Raw genomic sequence first — 16,910 nt, 5'->3', positions numbered from 1 at the left:
TTGCACATGTGTGTCTCATTTTCCCAATTAGATTTTGAGCTCACTGTGGATAGAGTCCATATCTTATGTATCTTTTTTATATCACTCCCTCCCCAGTGGTATGTACCCATGCTAGGCACATGCAGATGTGACTTAGTTCAGGCTGCTATGAAAAAAAGACCATACACTGTATAGTTAAAACAATAGAAACTTATTTCTCATAGTTCTAGAGGGTGGGAAGTCCAAGATCAAGGTGCTGGGTGATTTGATGCTTCATGAGGGTCTGCTTCCTGGCTGTCTTTTTATTGTATCCTCACATGTTGGAAAGCAGAGAGAGGATGCAAGTCCTCTTGTGTCTCTTCTTATATGCGCACCCCACCATGAGGACTCCACTCTCAAAGGCCCCATCTCCAAATACTATCACATTGGGGGTTAGAGTTTCAAGATATGAATTTTGAGGAAACATAAACATTCAGTCCATAGCAAGATGCTTAGCAGGATGATTGATTGTTTTACTCCCTCACCACTACAGTTGGTGAAGATTTCTATTTTCAAAATCAATTGAAAGAGCAACAAGGACCATTTGATTATGAGCCCCACAAAGGCAAGAACCATGTATGCTGTATTTGTCATGGCATCTCCAGTATACATCCTCAACAACTTGAACAGTTGCTGAATTAATTGCTTGAATGACTTTTGTCTAAATCTGATCTCACATTTCGCATGAATCTTATGTGCAGAAATGGAAAGCAAGGTATTTATTTCTGTCAAGGTAGACGCTTCTGGAGTTTGAGATGAGCTGGAGCCTATTCTTCTCTTGCCACTTTCTAAGCCCATCCCTCCCTGTCACATCCCCAAATGGACAAAACAAAAGAGGCAAAGGGGAAGCTTTGATTCTATGCCATTATGAGGACAGTATCTTGTTCCTTGACAAAACCCCCAATAAAGTCATTTGTTTTTTTAAACATCTCTAAACATTTGGACTTTCCTGCACCCCATAGAATTTTAAATCCTTTTATATCCTCCCAGTATCCAGTATTAAAGTAACAATATGAAAGACGAAGGTAGTCAGCTACATCTTTGGTTTCTATGGCAAAGGCTTAAGAAATGACAATGACAAGAGTGGGGGTAAACCTTTCCCCTTTCAGAGCCTCAGTTTCCTTCCTTTCAAAATGAGAAGGCTGGGCCACGGACCCTCGAAGTTCAGGTGGGCCCTCCATTCTGTGCTAATGATAACAATCCAGGTAATTTACCATTCAGTTTTGAGGTCACATTGCTAAGCGCGCATCCAGGTGGTGTGTCAGGTTCTTAAGTTCTTAATTCTTGTCCTTTGGGAGACGAGAGGGAGAAAGTTCAGCCTTGTTCCCATGACCTCATAGGCTGTGTATCAAAGGCCTCAGAGATTTTCTTGGCTGCCTGCCAATTTTCTTGGTCGTTTTTACTTCCCAGCTTTGTCTGTGTGCACTAGGGCCTCAGTGAAGCCCCAAGAGACATCATTGCCCAACATGAGGGAGCTAAAGTCTTCTCTGAAGCCATAGAGGACTGGCTCTGTTCTAATAGTGCTGGGATTTTGCCTCTGATCGTTTGACATGTTTGTAAATTGGAATTTATAGGAGCTCCTTTCGCCAGTCCTAGGATCAAGAGGTAGAAATGGATGAAAGAAAAGCCCCACTCTCTTTTCTTAAAATCTCAGTGCTGGCAGATTACTCAAGCACACCTTTGCTTATTAAACTTCTTTTTTAAAGGTCCTCAAAAAATCAATCACAGAAATACAGGATGTGGGACATATACAATCCTCATTCACTCATTCATTTAATCAATACCTGAGTGCTCACCATGTGCCAGTTGTTGAGATAAGCATTCTCTTGGTTTGCCGGGGCTGCCATAATAAAATACCACAGACTGGATGGCTTAAACAACAGAAACTTATTTTCTCACAGTTTTGGAGGCAGGGAAGTTCAAGATCAAGGTGCCAGCTGGGTTGCTTTCTTCTGAGGTCTCTCTCCTAGGCTAGCAGACAACCACCTTCTTGTCCTCACTCAGTTGTCCCTTAGTCTGTGTGTTGCCTGTGTTCTAATCTCCCCTTCTTATAAAAACTCCAGTCATATTGGATTAGGTTCCACTCATATGACCTAATTTTATCTTAATTTCTTCTTTAAAAGCTCTAACTTCAAATAAAGTCACATCGTGAGGTACTGGGGATTAGTACTTCAGCATGCAAATTTGGGAGGGAACACACTGCAGCACAACACAAAATTGTGACTTAGTGGCAGATACAATAATAATGAAAATAAGATTTCAGCTGACAGGGAAGTCAATATGATTTAACTGACTGCCTAACGTTATGGCAATCTCAAGCTATGTGACGAGATATATGACACAATATATGTTCTCTTAATCAGTTTCCACTTAATTGACTTATTGGATTCATGTATTCTCTTGATTACTTTGGTGGCTATGCCAACCAAGGCCCACAGCATGCTGCATGCTGGTGGCCCGGGGGGTTCTTTTTTTTTAATTTTTGAATTTTATTTTATTTATTTTTTTATACAGCAGGTTCTTATTAGTCATCCATTTTATACACATCAGTGTATACATGTCAATCCCAATCTCCCAATTCCTACCACCCCCACCCCCACCCCCATGCTGCTTTCCACCTTTGGTGTCCATACGTTTGTTCTCTACATCTGTGTCTCAATTTCTACCCTGCAAACTGGTTCATCTGTACCATTTTTCTAGGTTCCGCATATATGCGTTAATATACGATATTTGTTTTTCTCTTTCTGACATACTTTACTCTGTATGACAGTCTCTAGATCCACCCACGTCTCAACAAATGACCCAATTTCGTTCCTTTTTATGGCTGAGTAATGTTCCATTGTATATATGTACCACATCTTCTTTATCCATTCATCTGTCAATGGACACTTAGGTTGCTTCCATGACTTGGTTATTGTAAATAGTGCTGCAATGAACATTGGGGTGCATGTGTCTTTTTGAATTATGGTTTTCTCTGGGTATATGCCCAGTAGTGGGATTGCCGAATCATATGGTAATTCTGCTTTTAGTTTTTTAAGGAACCTCCCATACTGTTCTCCATAGTGGCTATATCAATTCCCACCAACAGTGCAAGAGGGTTCCCTTTTCTCCACACCCTCTCCAGCATTGTTGTTTGTAGATTTTCTGATGATGCCCATTCTAACTGGTGTGAGGTGATACCTCATTGTAGTTTTGATTTGCATTTCTCTAATAATTAGTGATGCTGAGCACCTTTTCATGTGCTTCTTGGCCATCTGTATGTCTTCTTTGGAGAAATGTCTATTTAGGTCTTCTGCCCATTTTTGGATTGGGTTGTTTGTTTTTTTAGTATTGAGCTGCATGAGCTGTTTATATAATTTGGAGATTAATCCTTTGTCCGTTGATTCGTTTGCAAATATTTTCTCCCATTCTGAGGGTTGTCTTTTTGTCTTGTTTATGGTTTCCTTTGCTGTGCAAAAGCTTTGCAGTTTCATTAGGTCCCATTTGTTCATTTTTGTTTTTATTTCCATTACTCTAGGAGGTGGATGTGATGTATGTCAAAGAGTGTTCTTCCTATGTTTTCCTTTAAGAGTTTGATAGTGTCCAGTCTTACATTTAGGTCTCGAATCCATTTTGAGTTTATTTTTGTGTATGGTGTTAGGGAGTGTTCTAATTTCATTCTTTTACATGTAGCTGTCCAGTTTTCCCAGCACCACTTATTGAAGAGACTGCCTTTTCTCCATTGTATATCCTTGCCTCCTTTGCCATAGATTAGTTGACCATAGGTGCGTGGGTTTATCTCTGGGCTTTCTATCTTGTTCCATTGATCTATATTTCTGTTTTTGCACCAGTACCATATTGTCTTAATTACTGTAGCTTTGTAGTATAGTCTGAAGTCAGGGAGTCTGATTCCTCCAGCTCCGCTTTTTTCCCTCAAGACTGCGCTGGCTATTTGGGGTCTTTTGTGTCCATAAAAATTTTAAGATTTTTTGTTCTAGTTCTGTAAAACATGCCATTGGTAAATTGATAGGGATTGCATTGAATCTGTAGACTGCTTTGGGTAGTATAGTCATTTTCACAATATTGATTCTTCCAATCCAAGAACATGGTATATCTCTCCATCTGTTGGTATCATCTTTAATTTCTTTCATCAGTGTCTTATAGTTTTCTGCATACAGGTCTTTGTCTCTGTAGGTAGGTTTATTCCTAGGTATTCTATTCTTTTTGTTGCAATGGTAAATGGGAGTGTTTCCTTAATTTCTCTTTCAGATTTTTCATCATTAGTATATAGGAATGCAAGAGATTTCTGTGCATTAATTTTGTTTCCTGCAACTTTACCAAATTCATTGATTAGCTCTAGTAGTTTTCTGGTGGCATCTTTAGGATTCTCTATGTATAGTATCATGTCATCTGCGAACAGTGACAGTTTTAGTTCTTCTTTTCCAATTTGGATTCCTTTTATTTCTTTTTCTTCCCTGATTGCTGTGGCTAGGACTTCCAAAACTATGTTGAATAATAGTGGTGAAGGTGGACATCCTTGTCTCGTTCCTGATCTTAGAAGAAATGCTTTCAGTTTTTCACCATTGAGAATGATGTTTGCTGTGGGTTTGCCGTATATGGGCTTTATTATATTCAGGTAGGTCCCCTCTATGCCCACTTTCTGGAGAGTTTTTATCGTAAGTGGGTGTTGAATTTTGTCAAAAGCTTTTTCTGCATCTATTGAAATGATCATATGGTTTTTCTTCTTCAATTTGTTAATATGATGTATCACATTGACTGATTTGCATATATTGAAGAATCCTTGCATCCCTGGGATAAATCCCACTTGATCATGGTGTATGATATTTTTAATGTGTTGTTGGATTCTGTTTGCTAGTATTTTGTTGAGCATTTTTGCATCTATGTTCATCAGTGATATTGGTCTGTAATTTTCTTTTTTTGTAGTATCTTTGTCTGGTTTTGGTATCAGGGTGATGGTGGCCTCATATAATGTGTTCGGGAGTGTTCCTTCTTCTGCAATTTTTTGGAAGAGTTTGAGAAGGATGGGTGTTAGCTCTTCTCTAAATGTTTGATAGAATTCACCTGTGAAGCCATCTGGTCCTGGACTTTTGTTTGTTGGAAGATTTTTAATCATAGTTTCAATTTCATTACTTGTGATTGGTCTGTTCATATTTTCTGTTTCTTCCTGGCTCAGTCTTGGAAGGTTATACCTTTCTAAGAATTTGTCCATTTCTTCTAGGTTGTCCATTTTACTGACATAGAGTTGCTTGTAGTAGTCTCTTAAGATGCTTTTTATTTCTGCAGTGTCTGTTGTAAATTCTCCTTTTTCATTTCTAATTTTACTGATTTGAGTCCTCTCCCTCTTTTTCTTGATGAGTCTGGCTAATGGTTTATCAAGTTTGTTTATCTTTCAAAGAACCAGCTTTTCATTTCATTGATCTTTGCTATTGTTTTCTTTGATTCTATTTCATTTATTTCTGCTCTGATCTGTATGATTTCTTTCCTTCTGCTAACTTTGGGTTTTCTTTGTTCTTCTTTCTCTAGTTCCTTTGGGTGTAAGGTTTGATTTTTTATTTGAAATTTTGCTTGTTTCTTGAGGTAGGATTGTATTACTGTAAACTTCCCTCTTAGAACTGCTTTTGCTGCATCCCATAGGTTTTGGATCGTCGTGTTATCATTGTAATTTGTCTCCAGGTATTTTTTGATTTCCTCTCTGATTTCATCAGTGATCTCTTGGTTATTTAGTAACGTATTATTTAGCCTCCATGTGTTTGTGTTTTTTACGTTTTCTTCCCTGTTATTGATTTCTAATCTCATAGCGTTGTGTTCAGAAAAGATGCTTGATATGATTTCAGTTTTCTTAAGTTTACCGAGGCTTGATTTGTGACCCAAGATGTGATCTATCCTGGAGAATGTTCTGTGCGCACTTGAGAAGAAAGTGTAATCTGCTGTTTGGGGATGGAATGTCCTATAAATATCAGTTAAATCTACCTGGTTTATTGTGTCATTTAAAGCTTGTGTTTCCTTATTAATTTTCTGTTTGGATGATCTGTCCATTGGTGTAAGTGAGGTGTTGAAGTCCCCCACTATTATTGTGTTACTGTCGATTTCCTCTTTTATAGCTGTTAGCAGTTGCCTTATGTGTTGAGGTGCTCCTATGTTGGGTGCATATATATTTATAATTGTTATATCTTCTTGGATTGATCCCTTGATCATTATGTAGTGTCCTTCTTTGTCTCTTGTAACATTCTTTATTTTAAAGTCTATCTTATCAGATATGAGTATTGCTACCCCAGTCTTCTTTTGATTTCCATTTGCATGGAATATCTTTTTCCATCCCCTCACTTTCAGTCTGTATGTGTCCCTAGGTCTGAAGTGGGTCTCTTGTAGACAGCATATATATGAGTCTTGTTTTTGTATCCATTCAGCAAGCCTGTGTCTTTTTTTTTTTTTTTTTTGCAGTATGCGGGCCTCTCACTGTTGTGGCCTCTGCCGTTGCGGAGCACAGGCTCCGTACGCGCAGGCTCAGCAGCCATGGCTCACGGGCCCAGCCGCTCCGCGGCATGTGGGATCTTCCCGGACCGGGGCACAAACCTGTGTCCCCTGCATCGGCAGGCGGACTCTCAACCACTGCGCCACCAGGGGAGCCCGCCTGTGTCTTTTGGTTGGAGCATTTAATCCATTCACGTTTAAGGTAATTATCGATATGCATGTTCCTATGACCATTTTCTTAATTGTTTGGGGTTTTTTTTTGTAGGTCCTTTTCTTTTCTTGTGTTTCCTACTTAGAGAAGTTCCTGTAGCATTTGTTGTAAAGCTGGTTTGGTGGTGCTGAATTCTCTTAGCTTTTGCTTGTCTGTAAAGCTTTTGATTTCTCCATCGAATCTGAATGAGATCCTTGCCAGGTAGAGTAATCTTGGTTGTAACTTCTTCCCTTTCATCACTTTAAGTATCTCATGCCACTCCTTCTGGCTTGTAGAGTTTCTGCTGAGAAATCAGCTGTTAACCTTATGGGAGTTCCCTTGTATGTTATTTGTCGTTTTTCCCTTGCTGCTTTCAATAATTTTTCTTTGTCTTTAATTTTTGCCAATTTGATTACTATGTGTCTCGGTGTGTTTCTCCTTGGGTTTATCCTGTATGGGACTCTCTGCACTTCCTGGATTTGGGTGGCTATTTCCTTTCCCATGTTAGGGAAGTTTTCGACTATAATCTCTTCAAATATTTTCTCTGGTCCTTTCTCTCTTCTCCTTCTGGGACCCCTATAATGCGAATGTTGTTGCGTTTAATGTTGTCCCAGAGTTCTCTTAGGCTGTCTTCATTTCTTTTCATTCTTTTTTCTTTATTCTGTTCCACAGCAGTGAATTCCACCATTCTGTCTTCCAGGTCACTTATCCATTCTTCTGCCTCAGTTATTCTGCTATTGATTCCTTCTAGTGTAGTTTTCATTTCAGTTATTGTACTGTTCGTCTCTTTTTGTTTGTTCTTTAATTCTTCTAGGTCTTTGTTAAACATTTATTGCATCTTCTCAATCTTTGCCTCCATTCTTTTTCTGAGGTCCTGTATCATCTTCACTATCATTATCCTGAATTCTTTTTCTGGAAAGTTGCCTATCTCCACTTCATTTAGTTGTTTTTCTGGGGTTTTATCTTGTTCCTTCATCTGGTACATAGCCCTCTGCCTTTTCATCTTGTCTATCTTTCTGTGAATGTGGTTTTTGTTCCACAGGCTGCAGGATTGTAGTTCTTCTTGCTTCTGCTGTCTGCCTTCTCTGGGGGGGGGGGCGTTCTTCTCTAGTGTGTTCAGGCACTTGTGCTCCATCCAGATGGGCCCATGCTCACCAAGAATCACTTGCATTTATTCACAAATATGGAAATGCCATTTATACTTTTTATTGTAATTATAGAATTTAATTTTATATTATGTAAACAAATGAAACATGAGAGCAAAAGAGAGTTGTTTTCTATGGGAAATGTTTTAGACACACTTGATAATGTTTAGCCACTAAAAGAATTGGTGTCAGTGGGGATGTGGAACAGATGTGGTTCAAGCCCTGGCTCTGCCCCTTTCTAGCTGGTAATTTTGAACATTTTACTTTACCCCTGCAGGACAGTAACATGATTGTTGAGAGCAAGGGCTCAGTCAGCTATAAAAGACTAGAAGGATTTTGTACTCAGAATCTGTACACTTGCTTCATAAGTATCTTTAAGTTCTTAGCTTAGATTAGTTCCCTAACCTGTGAGCTGTATGAGGGCATCAAATAGGTCCACTTTTCTTACCATACCTAATGAATAACACAGTGCCTGGCATATGACAGGTGCTCAATAAATATTTCCTTAATGAAGGACCTCTGTTAGCATTTTGGTACATTTCCTTCCTGTGTTTTTTCTATGTGTGTTATATACATATATTATATTTTTTGAATATATTATATGTATTTTTGTTCTGTTTTTTTCCACTTAACCTGATTACATCCTAAAAATTTTCCTAAGTCACTAGAAATTCTTAAGGAAAAAACTTTGTGATTTGGACTGATAGCTGGTCCTCCGGGAATTGTACACAATATATACCACCTGTCTCCCTTAAGTTGAGGATTCTAAGACATCGTGGGTGTGGTTAAAGGGATTCTGTGTCTGTGAATGGCATCCCTCATATGTGTTGCTGCAGAAAAGAGGCTGCAATAGAATAGAACTGTTCTATTGGCTAGAACAGCTTACAAAGAGCAGATTGGTTTACTCAGTCCTGAAGGCTACTTAGGAAGGTCACTGCCAGAGACCAGGAGACTAAATAATTCTTACCTCCTGAAATGACTCTCTCCTGTTTAGCTTCGCAGAGGGGTTTACATGTACCAGAAACTTGACATGTCTAAAACTTTCTTATCCCTCTGTGTTACCCCGGGCATTTAAGAGCACCACCAGTCTCTTAGTCATTCAAGCTACAAACTTCAGGTTCCTCTTTGATTTGTCCCTCTCCCTCCACACTGGATAAGTCCTGCCAGTGCAGTCTCTGAGAACTCTCTTGAATCCCCACCACCACCACCACCACCATTCTGTTAACCATGACCTTGTCCTCTCTCAGACCTTCATCACTGGGACTTTTGCAGCATCCTCTTCATTGGGTTCCTTACGTCCTGCCTCACCCAATTCTCATTCATTCTTTACATTCTAGTGAGTTTTTTCCTACTCAATGCAGATTGAATCATATTGTTTTTAAAATTTTCTGCTCAAAATCCTTTGAGGGTTTCCCTTGCCATGGAATAGTGTTCTAACTCTTTACGTTAAGGGCATTTTACTCCAATTTATATTTCCACTCTATTTTTCTAATATAAAAAATTTTAAATAATTTTTTAAAGGGCATTTTTTTAATTACAGAAAGGCAGACATAGACCAACTCCTGCTCTGCCCTTTTCTGGGTGGTAATTTTGGCCACATTACTTAACCCCTTCAGAGCAGTAACATGATGAACTCAAGAGCCCCTCCACCCTGCTTCACCGCTTAGTGGTGGTAAGACCTTAGGCAAATGACTTAAACACTCTAGAACTCAGGTTCCTTTTCTCTGAAATGGGCTTTGCACCTGTACAGTTGAATTGTTTTGAAGAGTAAATGAACAAATGTATGTGTAGGTTTTAGAATAGCATCCAACACATGGTAAGTACTAGATAGGTGTTTGCTATTATCATGTGAGACCTGGTTTCCACATCTGTAAAATGGGGATAGTATTACCCATGTATCCCACAGGAGTATTTTATAATTAAATAAAATGATATGAGATCGTCTATGTGAAAACACCTAGAACAACCTCTGGAAGATGTTCAGTTCTCTCTCTTGTCCAGACCTCAACTTAGAATTTAGTTCCACCTCTTGGGGTCTGCTACAGCCCTTTTTAAATGGTGCTAATAATCACTCTGTATTATAATTATATAATTTTATATACAGGCATACCTCAGAGATATTGCAGGTTTGGTTCTAGACCACCATAGTACAGCGATTATTGCAATAAAGTGTATCACAATATTTTTATGGTTTCCCAGTGCAGATAAAAGTTGTGTTTCCACTAAACTGTAGTCTATTAAGAATGCAATAGCATTATGTCTTAAAAAACAATATACATATCTTAGTTAAAAATACAAAACAGAAAAACAATTAAAATAGTAACATCAAAGATCACTGATCGCAGATCACCATAATGAATATAATAATAATGTTGTGAGAATTACCAAATGTGGCACAGACACAAAGTAAGAAAATGCTCTTGGGAAAATGGTGCCGATAGACTTGTTCCCCGCAGGGTTGCCACAAAACTTCAATTTGTAAAAAACGCAGTATCTGCAAAACTCAGTACAACAAAGTGCAATAAAAGAAGGCATGCATATATATATTCTCTCTATGTAAAGAATATATATGTAGAGGAGGCTGTGTATCATTAATTTCCATATTACTAACTCGTGACTCAATACCAGGCACAGAAGAATGAGGCAGTGTAAGTAATGATTACAAATGCAGCCTCTTGAGTCAGACAAATGTAGGTCCAAATCTCAGCCCTGCCTCTTGCTAGCTGTATGTAGGATCCTGGACAGGTTACTTGCCTCTCTGCTGATACTACCCTCCATATAGGGCTGGTTGAGGACTGGGCAAAGTAATTGAACATACAGCACAGTGACTTGATCCTAACAAGAACTCAATAAATCCTGTCTGGTCATAATAATTTATAGACATTTGTTCATTTTAATTATTATCTTAGGAATAGCATAGGTATCAGTACTCTAATTTAAAAAATTTTTGTTTTTTAAATTCTTTTATATTATGCCATTAGATAGATGTGATCCGTGAATTTACCGTTTAAGTTTCAGTTACTGGCTTTTGCCTCTTCCAGAAAGTTGAGACAAGAGGTAAGTACTGAAATGGGAAGCTCTGTAGTGAAGGGCACAGTGAGGAGAACCTTCCCTATTTTCCTTAATAAACAACAGAGAGAGGCCACCCATGTGATAAAGGAACAACCTTTCCTATAATTTCTTTGTTGAAATTGAAGAAATGAAATGAGCACTGACGGAGATGGGTGACGTCACCTTGTCATCTGCCATTCCTGAAGTACCACTTCCTCTTCGTGGGGGCATGAGGACCCAACACAGAAGTGCAGCTCAGTCACTCATGGAGGGGGTGTCATCTCTTCAGAGGTTCACTTTTTTTTTTTTTCTTTTTGTGGTATGCGGGCCTCTCACTGTTGTGGCCTCTCCCGTTGCGGAGCACAGGCTCCGGACGCGCAGGCCCAGCGGCCACGGCTCACGGGCCCAGCCGCCCCGCGGCACATGGGATCCTCCCAGACCGGGGCACAAACCCGCATCCCCTGCATCGGCAGGCGGACTCTCAACCACTGCGCCACCAGGGAGGCCCCAGAGGTTCACTTTTAATGGAAGGGCGTCATTGCCAAACACCTGGCCCCCTGCTCTTGGGGGAGAAACAGACATAAGATTAAGAAACACATGACACCAGCATAGGAGCGGTTACTTTTCAGACAAATTATCCAAAAGGCCTGTTACATTATGTGCTCCCTCCATCACCCTCACACACATACGCTTCAATTCAATTCTACAAAAATAAATTCTGTGTGCCACATTTGTGCTAAGCATCATTCTGGATGCTGTGGCGAGTCGTGATGGGGCAAATGCGAAGATTTCTCTGATACAGTAATGTCCTCAAGAAAGTTTATGATCTAGTAGGAAAACAGAAGTATTCTAAAGTCATGTGTACTTTGTAAAATAATGCACAATAAACTAGTGAAGGGTAAACAAAAGCCATGGACACTGAGAGGGGAGGGGTCTCCCAGGAAAAGGGAGTTAACATTTGTTAGGCAGCTATCGTGCAGCACACGTTGTGCTAGGAATTTTACATATATTATTTCCTCCACAGAAAAATCAAATGAGGTCAATATTATTAACTCTTTTACAACTGGCTGAGTTAAATCTCAGTGAGGTTAAGTAACTCGTCCACACCATACAGTTAGCGTTAGTCAGGGTAGCATCCAGATCCAAGTCTGCTTGATGCCAGAGTTTTGGCAGCTCCCTTTCTGCTAAAGAGGACAAGAGGTGGCTTTTGATTGGTGCTTGAAAAAAATTTCAACAGGTAGAAAAAAATGGGGGAGAGGGAACAAGAAGAGATGGCTTTCACCTGAGAAAAGGGTGGTGTGTCATGAGAGAACTTAATAACCATGTTAGAAGCCCACCTGTCTTACCTGTCCCATCCAAAGCATCCATTCCGTCAAACAAGTCATGCATACATTCTATGAGACAGGCGCGTCGTACTAGTTACAAAGAGATATAGGTGCATAACACAGAAACCCATGACCTCACTCGTGTCATGAGTCAAAATATACCCTGTGAAATGTGCAAACAATACATAGTACAGTCAATGCCAATGTGGCACTGGTGTGTTATCGCTCATCATTATTTTACCTAAAAAAAATGACAGAGACTGAGATGACATATCATGAAAAGGCACTGGACTGGGATTTGGAGGATCTGAGTCTAGTCTTGACTCTGCTACTTCTCAACTTTGTGACTTTGGACAAGTCACATCCATTCCCTGGGCCTGAATTTCTTCATGGAAAGAGTAAAGGTTTAGTTTACATGGTTTTGAACATCTTCCTTCCAGCTCAAAGCATACACTGAGAAGCTTTGCTAAATTTACTTTGCTCTAGCAGGTTCCTTCTTCTCTTTCAAGTTTTCTCCTCCATGTCTTCCCTAAGATGGCTGATGCTCCAGTTATCCTAACCTCTCGGAGTGAGGGAGCAGAAGACGAGGAGGGGGAGGGGAGCCGAAGATAAACTATGTCTCTGAGAAGGAAGGTGCAGTTGGACACTGGCTCAGGGAGGTCAGCTCACTATGGCTGGGAAACCCCAGACTGGAAGATCTCTACAGCCCCTTCAGCTCTGACCATCTGTGTCTCTATGGATGGAAGTGACACTATGGGCCTACCTTATTCATCCAGCCAGTAACTGTGCTTACAAAACGTGACTGGTTGACCACTCCTGGGTAAGATAGAAAAGCCACCATGTCATTGTGCTTCAGCCCAGTGGAGATGACAGAGATGGAAAACAGATTCATTTGAGGCTAAATTTAAGCATTTATTTAAATTTAGGTCATTTATTATCACCGAATCTCCAATTCTTCCCCTTTCTGTGTTTATAATAAATGTCAACTTATTCTTGGACTGCTAAATACACAAACTAAATGATATCTTCCCAGGTACTCTTTTGGAAGGCTGGTTCCCTAGGAACCCTTGTTCCTAGCATTCCACTCTTACCTTGGACACTGACTCTCTGTGTCATTTTAGACAAGCTACTAGCCTTGTAGTGCCAAGGTTTCCTCATGGTAAGATGAGGAAGTATGGTTTCATTCATTAGCCTTGATTACCTCTTTTTCTTACCATTGATCCCACATTTTAAAACATTCTTACTCTCAAAAATTTACATAAGTTGGGGCTTCCCTGGTGGCGCAGTGGTTGAGCGTCCGCCTGCCAATGCCGGACACACGGGTTCGAGCCCTGGTCTGGGAAGATCCCACATGCCACGGAGCAGCTGGCTCCGTGAGCCACAATTACTGAGCCTGCGCGTCTGGAGCCTGTGCTCCGCAACAAGAGAGGCCGCGATAGTGAGAGGCCCGCGCACCGCGATGAGGAGTGGCCCCCACTTGCCACAACTAGAGAAAGCCCTCTCACAGAAACGAAGACCCAACACAGCCATAAATTAAAAAAAAAAAAAAAAAAAAAAGAGCTGGTGACACGTACGTGCGCCGAGACAGCGCGAATTGGAGAGAAAAAAAAAAAAAAAACCTCAACAGGTTACCAGAGTAATTCAAGGTAAACTACAAATAAAGGATAATTGAGACAGAATTAAAAAAAAAAATTTACATAAGTAACAATCTGGTTTTCCTAGTGCTTTCACTTATCATAGATTGTATACCATTTCTTTTTTTTTTTTTTTTTTTTGCTGTACGCGGGCCTCTCACCGCTGTGGCCTCTCCCGCTGCGGAGCACAGGCTCCGGACACACAGGCTCCGCGGCCATGGCTCGCGGGCCCAGCCGCTCCGCGGCACGTGGGATCCTCCGGGATTGGGGCACGAACCCGCGTCCCCTGCATCGGCAGGCGGACTCCCAACCACTGCGCCACCAGGGAAGCCCCCATTTCTTTTTTATATTAATTTATTCACTTATTTATTTTTGTCTGTGTTGGGTCTTCATTGCTGTATGTGGGCTTTTCTCTAGTTGTGGTGAGCGGGGGCTACTCTTCCTTGTGGTGTGCGGGCTTCTCATTGCAGTGGCTTCTCTTGTTGTGGAGCACGGGCTCTAGGCTCGCGGGCTTCAGTAGTTGTGGCATGCAGGCTTCAGTAGCTGTGGCTCGCAGGCTCTAGAGCACAGGCTCAGTAGTTGTGGCACATGGGCATAGTTGCTCCATGGCATGTGGAATCTTCCCAGACCAGGACTTGAACCTGTGTCCGCTGAATTGGCAGGTGGATTCTTAACCACTGCATCATCAGGGAAGTCCCTTGTATACCATTTCTAGTCAGAACTTCTGGTCACAATGAAGTACCCAGCGTGACCACACTGAGATGATACGATTCCAGATGTCAGAGAAGAAACTTAGCTTTTGACCTCACCTGGGGAACCTTACCACAGGAACACTGGTGATCTCTGGAAAGATGTTGAAAGGTTGAAAAGAGCTGGGGGAACCAAATTGCCAAAAGCATAAACAGAGCTGGGTTTAGATCCTCATTTTACCCTTTGCTAGCTATGTGACTTTGTGAAAATTACTTAACCTCTCTGAACCTCATTATCCTCATTTATAAAATGGAGATAATCATGGAATTGTATCTACCCTGCCAACCTCACAAGTGTTTTTCTTCCCTATGAATTTAAATAATACACTTGGAAATTTGTTCAAAACTGCAAAACCTGATACAAATATAAGTTGTTATCCCTAGTATTATAAATCTTCCAATTCCATATATTATTAGAATGTTTTATTGCAACTGACAGCTTTCAGACTTAGATTCCACCATCCATCTTGTTAGATATATGAGATGATTTGCCTCATCCTTTTTCTTTCCCTCATTCACAAGTGGTTCTTTTTTTAAAAAATTGTGGTAAGGTACGTATAACATAAATTTACCATTTTAACTATTTTAAAGTGTACAATTCAGGGGCATTTCCTACATTCATAATGTTGTAAAACGATCAACACTAGTTCCAGAACATTTTCATCACCCCAAGAGAAACCCCATATCCATTAAACAGCCTCCTCCCATTATGCTTTCCCCTCCTCCTCCAGCCCTTGACAACCACTAACCTGTTTTCTGTCTGTTTAGGTTTGCCTATTCTGGATATTTCATATAAATGGAATCATACAATATGTTGCCTTTTGTGTCTAGCTTCTTTCACTTAGCGTAATGTTTCCAAGCTTCATCCATGTTGTAGCATGTAACAGTACTTCATTTCTTTTTATGGCTGAGTAATATCCCATTGTATGGATGGATATATCACACAAAGTGTTTTTTAACCTTTGAGTTGTTGCCTTCTTTGAGATGCTGACTATACACATAAATACACTTTTCTTCCCACACAATTGCATGCAATTTTAAGGCATTAACAGACACCCCTGGGCCTGTTCATGTATCCCAGATTGAGAACTCTTGCTCTGGTGGGTAAAATGAAGGGAGTCAAGAGGTACAAACTTCCAGTTATAGAATAAATAAGTCATGGGAATGCAATATACAGCATGGTCAATATAGTCAACAATATTGTATTGCGTATTTGAAAGTTGCCAAGAGAGTATATCTTAAAAGTTCTCATCACAAGCAAAAATTTTTGTAACTCTATATGGTGGTGGATGGGTAACTAGACTTATTGTGGTGATCATTTTGCAGTGTATACAAATATTGAGTCCTTATACTGTATACCTGAAACTAATATAATATTATATGTCAATTCTACTTCAATTTAAAAAAAAGAATTCTTGCTTGAGTAAGAGACCATTCTCTGAATCCTTCCATTCATTCATTCATTTTGATCATTCATAATTACTAATTGAGTGTAAGGCACTTTTCTATGCTCTGGGGGAAATAAAAGTAATTAACAAAGCAGACAAGAATTTCCTTTACCATGGGGCTTACTTTCTAGTGGTGGGTGACAAACAGTGAACAAATAAATCATATGGTTTATAAGAAGGTCATAAATGCTATAGGGAGAAAGAAAGCAGGAGGAGAGGAAGATAGGAAGTGCTGAGGAGGAGTCATTGCAATTTTAAATAGGATAGTATGGAAAACTTCACTGAGAAGGTGATCTTTGGATGAGTATTTGAAGGTGTGAGGAAGTAGCCATGGGTTCACTCTTACCTATAGGAAGACCTGATTACCATTTGCAGATGTCTCAGCAAAGAGGCCTAAGTAATGTTCCTGTTTCCTATTACAGGGGCAATTCCATCTTTAAATTATCAAGTAAGAATTCCCATGGATATGGATTTCCACAAGTTTTCCTTCCAAAAAGTCTAAAGTTTACTATGTTTCATGGTAATTTCGAGCACAGACTTGGGAGTCAGACTCCATCTTTCCCACAAAAAATCTCTACTCCTTTCCAGAAAGTCAGTTACCACTCTTGAGAGCCTTTTCATTTATAAAATGGTAATACTAATCCTATACATCTTATCCTTTTTACAACACCCTATTCAATGAAATAAGGTATCTAAAATACCTAGGACACTTCCTGGAGCATAAATTTTGCTCAGTAAATGGTGGATAATTTTACTTGTTTATAGAACACTTGCTGATTGCTCTTCTCTCCTGCAGTAAAACACTTTTGCATGTTGCTTGACCATGGGGAAAAAGGAAGTGTTCTGTTGCATGAGTTGTTTCAGTCACAAAAAGAAGGA

The 16,910-nt window shown here is 40.0% G+C and overlaps 1 long non-coding RNA gene across 4 annotated transcripts in view; it reads left to right on the top strand.

The window, feature by feature from the left end:
* Positions 1-16,910, top strand: part of LOC308619533 — a 553,523-nt gene that overhangs the window by 193,562 nt on the left and 343,051 nt on the right. The gene's annotated exons all lie outside the window — the stretch shown is intronic.

Source organism: Mesoplodon bidens (assembly GCF_964165515.1).
Source record: "Mesoplodon bidens genome assembly, chromosome: 6".
NCBI lineage: Eukaryota > Metazoa > Chordata > Mammalia > Artiodactyla > Ziphiidae > Mesoplodon > Mesoplodon bidens.
Note: the sequence above shows the minus strand (reverse complement) of the source record. Positions and strands in the feature narration are given on the sequence as shown.